The sequence below is a fragment of the Vicia villosa genome, linkage group LG6 (genome assembly GCF_029867415.1).
Source record: "Vicia villosa cultivar HV-30 ecotype Madison, WI linkage group LG6, Vvil1.0, whole genome shotgun sequence".
In the NCBI taxonomy this organism is placed as follows: Eukaryota; Viridiplantae; Streptophyta; class Magnoliopsida; order Fabales; family Fabaceae; genus Vicia; species Vicia villosa.
Genome location: NC_081185.1, coordinates 145,483,347 through 145,493,183, shown reverse-complemented (window position 1 = coordinate 145,493,183; position 9,837 = coordinate 145,483,347).

Sequence of the window (9,837 nt, the reverse complement as noted above, 5' to 3'; positions counted from 1 at the left end):
CTCGTCAAAAGAAGAAACATCCCTTACGCATGACTGGGATGGCTAATGTGTACACAGGGCATAAATCGTCATTATCCCATTTACATGGGGCAATCTGATCAAGATCCATAGAATCTCTCAAGGACGCTGAATAGCCCGTGGGGCAAGTCCATTACCTGGGGGCACGTTGCAAAGATCGCTCAGTATCAGATGGGGTCAATACCACTCTCACATCCTTTCCAAGAACCTTTATAGGACATCTGTCCATATAGTCTTCTCTAAGACATGTTCAAATACTTTTTACCCTTTCTAGGAGCCTTTTTCAGACAGTCTTTTAAAGACCCACCTTCTTATTCTTTCTATTTTCAAACCCTTTTCAAACAATCTTCTCTAAGACATATTCCTTTCCAAGAACCTTTTCTAGGTAGTCTTCTATAAGACATCTCTTAACTTTTTTCAGTTAGTCTTTTAAGACATATTCAAACTTTTCTTATGCTTTCAAGAACCTTGTCAAACTTTGTTTAAAGTACAGAGTCTTCTCTAAGACAGTTCACCAACCTTTCTAGGGTGATCTTCTTCAAAATGTTTTTTCCTAAGTTTTGTTTAAAACCCCACATTTCTTAAAACAGTCTCTATCCTCTATAGGAATATTTTTTACCCTCTGCACAAACACATCCCTTTGAGCTTTGTTTAAAGCGCAATCTTATTTAAGACAATTTCCCATTTCTTTCCAAGGACCTCTTCAGGTAGTCTTATAGAAGACATCATCTCATGCTGAGTACTCAGCAAATCACTATCCGTCAGGCGCAACCGAAACGCATGACACATTCTGAAAAGCATCTGCTTCACATTCAAATCAACACTTAGCATCGAGGAAGCCTCGAAATTGGCCTAATCAAAGATGATCATTCCTGATAAAGACCTTTGAATGGGGAAACCACGTTCAGAGGGTTTTCCTAAAACAGGGGCATAAAACCAAGGATCCTATTGACTAGGGGCATATCTTTCAAGAATTCAAACACTGGGGCAATGCATATCAGGCAAGACATGGTGAAACTCGAGTTCCCTCTAAAGGTCCCTCCTTCAGATTAAGGGACACAATTGGTACAGAGTTAAATCTTTTTGCAGGCGCAGAATCAGGAAACTCAGACTGTACTGTCAGTTGACAGCCAAACTGCTGGCAGTACAATTCTCAGTGTTTTGTACCATCAATCAAATCAATCTTTCACAATTCAAAATTCCAAGATTTTTGTTCTAGAAGTCTTCTGAATATCACGCGATTAGCAGAGACTCAACACTGCACAAAAATCAGGTACGCTTAACTGTCTCCTACATAAACAGTCCCTGACTAGGGTTTTCTTGTTTTTACAGGAGAAACAAGCTTTTGAGACCTCAAATGGATTTCATGCACATCCATATATCTCAAAGTACCATCATACAAATTTTCAAACTTCAATTCACTCAGACGCACCGTCAGCAGCTCAAACAGTCAACAGACGACCCGTTTGACCAAAAAGTCAACAGACAGTCAAAAATGATTTTTTTTAAAGTCCATATTTTGTCAAAGGATTCATCATTTGATCATTGGATGATCATAATTCATCAAGGAAAGATCAAAAATCAACAAAACCCTAAGATTCAAAATTAGGGTTTTTGCCTGAAAAGTCAACTCAACTTTGACTGATCATAACTCTCTCATCCTTCATCCAAAAAATTCAAACCAAAGCTCATTTTGAAGGAAATTCAATTATCTTTCAAATACAATTGATCCCATGGTCATTGCATTCACCATTTGAAAAATATGACCAAAGACATTACAGGTCATTTTCAAAGTCAACAAAAAGACACTTTTTTCAAAAGGACACACAAGGAGCATCAAAAATCATTTTGACATGAGACCAAAGGCATTGGTTAGAGGACTCTTTGAGGTTTCAAAAAAGTGCAATATCTCCTTCATATGACAAAAATTGAGGGATTTACACCTTGTTGAAGTTGGCTAAATTTTGGGAAAATGCATGAAATCAACATTGCTCAAAAATGTATTTTTTCCAAATGGGGCCAAGTCTTCATGGTTCAAACATCATTTCCATAATATTATGGGCCTCCCACGACCAAGACAAGGTCCACACTTTTTTTATCCATTTTTTGCTTAATTTTATCTTATTTTAAGATTAAATTAAAAGGAAAATGAATGGATAATGGGTAGCTTACAATCCAAGCATGACTCACCCAAGGAATCTCTGATTTTCTGCAGAGAATTGAAGAGCAAGGCAAGAGCATTGAAGAGAAGAAGACTTGGTCAATAATTCAAAGGTTTTTAATATAAAAAAATCAAGAATTCCACAAAGGCAACTAGATGCTTCTTGGCTTCAATTCTAAGCACAACATAGTCTATATAAAGGCTATAACACTTCACAATCAAAGAGACAGAAGTTCAGAACCTAAGCATAGTGTGTAACATACTTGTAATCACTTGTTTTCTTTCAAGGAAATTTAAAATTCGAATTTTAATTTCCAGCTTGTTTCAATTCAAACTAAACACTTAAACATCATCCTCAAGTATCATTGAACGTGTCTCAATCAATTGCAAGCTCTGAAACCTCACAAATCGAGCTACACAAGCCACGGTTTGTTCAAACTAAAATCAACTTGTATCTCATAACACACGCATATTTAGCAAGATGTAGACATATATTTGGATTTGGTTTGAGGTGTAGATCATTTCTGGAAACTTAATTGAAGTTTGGACACCTATACGAGGAACCACCATTTTAGGGTTCTTACTTTCAAATTTAGGGTTTTATGATCCATGCAAAATTACAAGTTCTAAATAGCACCATTAAACTCGCGTGAACAATACGAACTTAACCATGGCATCGCGCCAAATTTATACTCATGTTTGCTTGCATTCGCTATTATCACCAGGTGTAAAAGATTGGAGTTTTTACACCACCTGCAAATGAACGGTGTAAAAGCCCATCTGAAGGTTGAAGATGATGCGTGGCGTCCTCTGATTGGCTGGGAGGCGCGCGCGTGATTTTTTAAACTGACCTTGGATTCAGTGTTTTGCAGGTGTTCCACGTGCTATGGTCCCTCATACTTTCCACCATCTGATCCATCCATCTCCTAATCCAACGCGCCAGATCATGCAGCTACATCATGTTCCCTCACATGCATACCACATCTGATTAGTATCCTTTTATTTTCTATTTTTATTTTAATTTCTTTGTTAAATTAATTAAAAATTGTAACACCCCATACATAACTGACTAGCATATTATGCATGAAACATTAAAATTGATATTGAGTACATACAAAAGCTATAGTTATAGAAAGATCCATAATACAATACAACATGAAATTCTAATAAGAATTACAGAACATTTGTCTTCAGTGGATCTGCACAGCGGAAAAAGAGATCTGACGAGGTCTCCGAGCCATCACCACTTCCAAATCTTCAGTCCAAACCTGCTACTGACCAAACACTACTAAACTGCACCTGAAAAAAATATAAGTTGATTGGGGTGAGATTACTAAATCTCAGTGAGTCCTCCTATCCTATGGGTCCACTCGGCTCTACAGGGTACATGCATCACAAACCGAATCCACCATTGATCCGGGGTTTATCCTCACATCCGGTACAAGTACGGAGTAAACACATGAATCGTCCACCATAGGAGTCATCACATCACAGTACACAAACAGTACAACAAACACGTATGCAGACCCATACCCATGTACGGGGAATCCAGAAGTACGTTAATACCACTAGACTAAGTTACTAACACACCCTCGGTGGGTTCACCCATGCCTATTTGTCAAGAGACTTACACAAGCACCCTGCAAGAATGATTAAATGGGTTCGCACAAGCCTACATGGCTGCGAGATGACCTTGCCTAAGAGGCGACATCGTCCCATTAACCATCTGTACGCACGTGGTGTTAACAGCAAGTGCAACACGCCGTCTTGACGCATGAGCCCATCAGGATAGGAACCTAATGATGTAGCCTACATGGCATCATTAGAGATGGTTTACCTGTTATGCGCAGGCTTACTTAGCCGCATAACGCCATCATACCGAGCACGCGAGTGTGTATACAGCAAGTGAGTAACACGCCTTCAGGCCCTCACAAGCACACTGCAACGGTAGTTCAGGTATGTGCCTCTGGGATCCAAGATCAGGGCAGTCCCACAGACAACTCAAGGACCCACGGTCCGAATCGTAACTTAGTACCGGGTCTACTTCGATTCTAGCATACCACACGCATAACAAGCGTCAATCACACAATACAATCAATACCGATCGTTTAACCAAAACGACGGTGTTAGTAGGATTTTCATGTATAAAACATAATGGCATAACATTCTCAATTATGGATATCACATCACAATAAGCAATAAACAACCATGCCATGCTTAACACAAGAATTATTATTCAATTGGTAAAGACATAAGTTCCCATACTAATTCGTTGATTCACTAAGTGGGGCTCCACTATTATTAAATCAATAATTCTGGTTTGGGGACCTATTTAATTAGAAAGTACACGTCGCTAGCTTTCCAACAATATAAAGTTTGCGCAATTCCGATACCCGAGCCGGAAGTTATGACTTTCTAAAGTTTGCTGATTTTTCACTTTTAACCCAGCGTAACGGGTTACGCCAAATCCGTAACCGGTTAAGGGCACGAAAAACAGCCCAGAATTGCATTTTCAGCAGCGTAACCGGTTACACCAACAACCGTAACCGGTTACACTGAACCAGAACTATTTTTCTGCATTTTTAGGAGCTCTAAACCAGTCCCAATTGTCCTATATCAATTCCAATCATCATGATTCAATTCTGAACGAATTTCCAACATGAAATAGTGATCTAATGTATACATTACATACATAAAACACAATCTAAGCATTAATCAAGCATGCATTACATAAAATTACCAATTAACAATTTATCACATTTATCATTCATTTAAGCATGCCATATGTTCATCTCAATCTAAACCCTTGACATGCATTCTTCCCCAAATCCTACCCAAGTTCTATCTAAAGGACTCACCTTGCTAAAATGGAGGTTGAGATCATGTTCTTGCTGCCATTGCACTCCCACCATAGCTAAAGTTCCACTATATCCTCATCAAACCCGTAATCACACTTGTACCCACTTCAGCATCACTGACACAACTTCAAGGTCAGTTTTCTCCTCCGAAACAGAAGCTATGAACGCGAACCATAGGTGCAAATCGAAGAGAAATTCGTTAGCTTTCCAATGCGACCAGAATCGTTACGATCGGAGTTACGAGTTGAGAGATATACCTGATTTAGTGGAGCTGTATCATGGGTTGCGAAAATGGAAAATGATGAACTTGAGTTCTCCTTTCTTTCTATGCTTCTAAGCTCTCTCCCTCATAAATTCTGATTTTGGAAAAGCTACTACCAAACAATGCCTTAAGTTCCATGCAAGCAATGCTTATAGTCCATCATGCCCTCTAACTAAGTGATAATTACCAAGATGCCACTTAGTTGGATTCTAACTAACCCACTAGCTTTCTTGTTATTAATCATTCTTTAGATTAATAGAGAATAAGACCAATGCTTTCTCTCTAATTACCATTTGCTCATTTAAATGATAATTATCGGTGTCGAAGGATCGGGATATTACATTCTCCCCCCTTAAATAGAATTCGTCCTCGAATTCCTTCCGTTCACCACGAAACCAACTCTTCGTATCTCTCCAATCAGGGGAAAGAATGTTACTTACATTCGTCCTTAGGTCATCTCACTACACATGATTAGAAACCTTAACTCTCAGGCAACACGTCTAATCTGATACTTCGTCTTGACATATCTGGGGAAAGATCCTTCTAGGGTCCTTGACCTTCACTGCTCTGCACTGAATCTCCAGAACTTCAAAAACTCTAATAATCCACTCATGTCGGATATCCTTCGTTTCATTCTTTGGTGTGTTCACCCTCGTTCAACAAACATTACTGATTCACTCAGCTCCTTGAATTATTTCCCACTTGAGAATTACCACCACAACGTCGCTTCTGCGATAACACTTCAAGTTATTCTCCACTCGAGTCCATACAATGTCATTAGGTGATCTCCAAATTCCTCGGTCTTAACCTCTGGTTCCCAAAGTCTTAGGATGATTGTTCCAATTTACCTTTATCTATATACTTAATCTCCTTACTTTAACCCTTACTCCAGTTTAGACATAACAACTGTCACTGCAAACCACGAAGGTGTAATCGTCTTGCAACTATCGCCTTGTCATCCGACAATTTCGAACAAGATTCTACTGATAAGACGCGAAATTCAACAACTGACCTGTAACCATTGTACCAGTCTTCCTGTACAATCATAGTACACAAGGCATAACCACAAAGAACTTGCGCCAATTGAATGCCCTCTCTAGCCTTCAGCATTTCGACGGTCTGATACTCAGTCCAACCCTTGTGACTTGCAAGCTAAACTGATGGCCTACGAACATCGGACCGCATGCCATCCACAAAAATGTATTCCCAAGCTGGTCCATTGTCAACACCTCTCGAGTTATGGTGATCCTTGAGAAACTAGAACGAACAAAACGCTGCTTCGACAATTTCCCTTAGGAAGATACTTTCATCCCAACGTAAAATCCCAAAAATAGTCCGTTCGTTCCTACCTCGGACTTATTTAATTCTTCCTTGATCCGTTGCGCTACTCTGATCCCAACAAGTCACACACCTTGGAATCCTCTGAGTCACGTTATATCCATAATTCACTTAGTTCCCATTACTACACAACAATTCCTTATCCACAGTTATCCAATTACAACACGTTCCAGAACTCCATATACATCCATCATCAACTACTACTCGTCAAAGTTGCATACTCTCCAGAATCAAGCTTCTACTTACCCTGCCATTCCATATAGTTCATCTACCACAACTTAGGTACACGTTTCATCCTCAGGACATTGAAACCCAAACACTCACTGACTTAGAGGTTCGTCCTTGTCGCTGATTTCCACAGTGTATATCTGCTATGTTTTTCATTCCAACAAATCTTTGTTGCTCAACCGGCATATCGAATCCTTCACGACATACTGCAGTTCATGATAACTCTAGCAGTTTTACACAACTTCTACCCAACCATACACCTTCATTCTCTTAGCGTAGTATCACCTCCGATAACTCGTGCGACTTACTGATATAACGATCCTCCCATAGCCACACTCCATTCACACAGTCATCTAACGTATGTCCCACTTCTGAATCAGACACTGACTTCCTCAGCGGCTGCATCCTTCATTGCAGTGCTTCCAACGGTCTGAGTGTAGCCACAATGCAAGAAATTGCACTTTGCACTTCGAACATCTCTCTTATAAACTCCTTGGCAGTTCTCAAACCAAAATGTCCATGCTTACCAAGATTAACACTTCTCCATTCAGAGTATCTAGCAATACCTTACCGGACACATCACACATCGAGCCGATCCAAGATACAACTTGTACATTCTATCACCGGTCGCCAATGGTACATGATAGCCACTCACCATGCTGACCAGGATATCATGACCGCACATGAGTCCCACCCTAGACACTCATGCAAAATTGCCAACTTAACACTTCATGAAACGAGAACGTCTGCAAGGTATAATCTGACTCTAACTTGCGCGAGCACGATCATTCAGAGTCTCCATAAGTTTAGTATTGGATCTTGATCCATCTCACCATCGTCTGTCTAGTCATTCCTCTACTATCGAGCGCGACGTATGGATCCTTATCCTACATACCTTATGAGAGTCTGGATCTGCATCTCACAAGTGCCAAATCAGAATTCTACCTCGAGCTTCAGATCACCTTTGTCCCACACACGTCGGAAAAAGGATGACTCACGCATCTTGTGCACGATAGCGGTACTGTGGCATTATACCCGTCTGGTAGTACCAACATGGTGGACCAAACCGAGGCCATGTATCCAGGTAACCTACCTCAGTGGCGTATAATGATCTCCACGCGTATCCTAAAGTCACAACCGACAAGTGTCTGAACAGGCTTCCAATAGGCTCGTCGTTCCTCAAATCCTTCGAATCACACTCCTCAGGATGCTAAAATCTGAGAGTGCTACACATCAAGGTTACTAACTCGGAAAACCAAAACGGCAAGCGCGAAGATATGAAGTTCAACTTTGGATCACCATGCAGTGCGCGCACCCGCTCGTCCCACGCATGCATGAGATTCCAAGGATAATTCAGTGCAGATAGGAATACTATAGTTCCTAACATTCGACGCAACTGCGATCATCCTGCTGACGTTCCAGATAGATCTTAGTTCTTACTTGCCTTGACACCCAACGCCAAGCGGAGTTCTATGGCTTCACTCGGGGTCAGACGAACAATAACTAACAAAACTTAGGTTACTGCATTTCACGCTTCTACATCATTTCATATTCCATCTAGCGTAGTTCTAGAACTTAAATACAAAATGATAAGAACGGAAATGCATGTCCTCTTCTATCGACAAGGTATTCAAGCTTCGCCCAATCGTAAGCTACCACGCTCTTACATTCCACCAACCCTTACTAGGAAACTACTCTCGCTTAGGGTGCTTCAAGTTGGTTCAGGATCTAATACTTCGTCCATCCAACTACTGTCCGTACCATTGCAATAATAAAAAAAGTCTGACTTCTGTGTCCGCACTTCCAAAGGTTATCCTGTCCTATCAGCTCATCAGTCATACTTAACGCCGGCAGCATCATCAATACTGAATCCTAATAAATCCCAGCTCAACACCTTCGGAGAATCTCACTTACAAGGCTCCTACTTAATCCTATTTGGATTTTCCTTGCTATTACCAAGACTTAGAGAAAGTTTTACTCCGTCCAATCAAAATCCTGGGGGTTCTAGCTGTCTTCATCCACACCTTGGTAGTTCGGGTATTACTCCTTTACGTCAAACGCTCCTCTTAAGCTTGACGACTCCAATGTTATCCACTTACAACATCCAACAATTCATTACTCATCCCACTCCAACAACTTAGGTTCACAATCTTACAGGCTTACGAGTCCTCGTGGCGGCTCTGCCGTAATCCTACTGTCTCACACTCAGTCGATGAGTTGATCAAGTTCAACAACTGAATGAGATATCAGTAAAATCAGGCTAGCAACGCACACTTGAGAGGAGGAAAAGGAATTGCTAGTGATGTCTCATGGCTCGGCCGAGAATCGACCTGCTCTGATACCAACTGTAACACCCCATACATAACTGACTAGTATATTATGCATGAAACATTAAAATTGATATTGAGTACATACAAAAGCTATAGTTATAGAAAGATCCATAATACAATACAACATGAAATTCTAATAAGAATTACAGAACATTTGTCTTCAATGGATCTGCACAGCGGAAAAAGAGATCTGACGAGGTCTCCGAGCCATCACCACTTCCAAATCTTCAGTCCAAACCTGCTACTGACCAAACACTACTAAACTGCACTTGAAAAAAATATAAGTTGATTGGGGTGAGATTACTAAATCTCAGTGAGTCCTCCTATCCTATGGGTCCACTCGGCTCTACAGGGTACATGCATCACAAACCGAATCCACCATTGATCCGGGGTTTATCCTCACATCCGGTACAAGTACGGAGTAAACACATGAATCGTCCACCATAGGAGTCATCACATCACAGTACACAAACAGTACAACAAACACGTATGCAGACCCATACCCATGTACGGGGAATCCAGAAGTACGTTAATACCACTAGACTAAGTTACTAACACACCCTCGGTGGGTTCACCCATGCCTATTTGTCAAGAGACTTACACAAGCACCCTGCAAGAATGATTAAATGGGTTCGCACAAGC